The sequence below is a fragment of the Callithrix jacchus genome, chromosome 14 (genome assembly GCF_049354715.1).
Source record: "Callithrix jacchus isolate 240 chromosome 14, calJac240_pri, whole genome shotgun sequence".
Taxonomy (NCBI): Eukaryota; Metazoa; Chordata; class Mammalia; order Primates; family Cebidae; genus Callithrix; species Callithrix jacchus.
In genome coordinates, this window is record NC_133515.1 from 89,040,374 (window position 1) to 89,041,501 (window position 1,128).

General features: G+C 48.7%; 1 pseudogene; it reads left to right on the forward strand.

The window, feature by feature from the left end:
• The first annotated feature begins 311 nt into the window (after positions 1–311).
• Positions 312–888, forward strand: LOC108588144 (peptidyl-prolyl cis-trans isomerase-like 1 pseudogene; annotated as a pseudogene).
• The last annotated feature ends 240 nt before the right edge of the window (positions 889–1,128 follow it).

Sequence of the window (1,128 nt, forward strand, 5' to 3'; positions counted from 1 at the left end):
GAGGCAAAGTTTGCAATGAGCCGAGATCACTCCAGCTTGGGTGACAGAGTGAGACTCTTGGTCTCAAAAAAATAAAATAAATAAATAGCTGGCAAGAGATGAAAAGGATAATAAAGCTTCAGTTTAAAAATGTGTTAGAGTGAAACATGCATTTTTGTTCTTGCACCTAGGGTCTTCTCACCTCGCACTCTAGCTTCCCGGCATTGGAAGAAAGGTCCGTCCTCTTCCTTGTCCTGACCCCCTAAATCCTGGCATTGAAAGGGTTGAATGGTGGGGGCCAGAAGTGAGCGCAGAGCAGCAGCAGTAGCAGCAGCAGCAGCAGCAGCAGGTCCCCAGCTAATTGACGCCGGAAGCAGCAATTGCCAGAGAAGAATTCAGCCCGCTTCACCATGGCGGCACTTCCTCCAGACTCCTGGCAGCCACCGAATATTTGCTTGGAAACCAGCATGGGAATCACTGCACTGGAGCTGTGCTAGAAGCATGCTCCAAAGACCTGTAAGAACTGCTGAGACGGCTCGTCGAGGTGACTACAGTGGCACAAAATTCCACAGAATCATCAAAGATTTCGTGATCCAAAAAGGAGACCCAACGGGGGCAGGTTGAGGCGGTGCATTTATCTATGGCACACAGTTTGAAGATGAACTTCATCCAGACCTGAAATTCACGGTCGCTGGAATTCTCACAATGACCAATGCAGGGCCAGACACCAATGGCAGCCAGTTCTTTGTGACCCTTGCCCCCACCCAGTGGCTCAATAGCAAACACACCATTCTTGGCCGAGTGTGCCAGGGGATAGGAAGGGTGAACTGAGTAGGAATGGTATAAACAGAGCCCCAGGACTGCCCTGTGAACGATGTGAAGATTATTAAGGCATACCCTTCTGGGTGAACTTGCTGCTGTCCTGAGCAGATCTTCTGAGATGACCCCAGTGAACCAGCTTCCCAATGACCTAGATTGACAGGTAATGCTAAATTTCATTTTGGCCTTGCAAATCATGATGCTTAAGAAGCCTGCAGTCTTAGGTGAGTTAGAGATGGAAGTGCATTTTAATAGGATGCTTCTTTTCTCTTCCCCCACTGCCTAGGTTGACAGCATTTGCACACATGCCGTTTATCCACAGGTTACTAC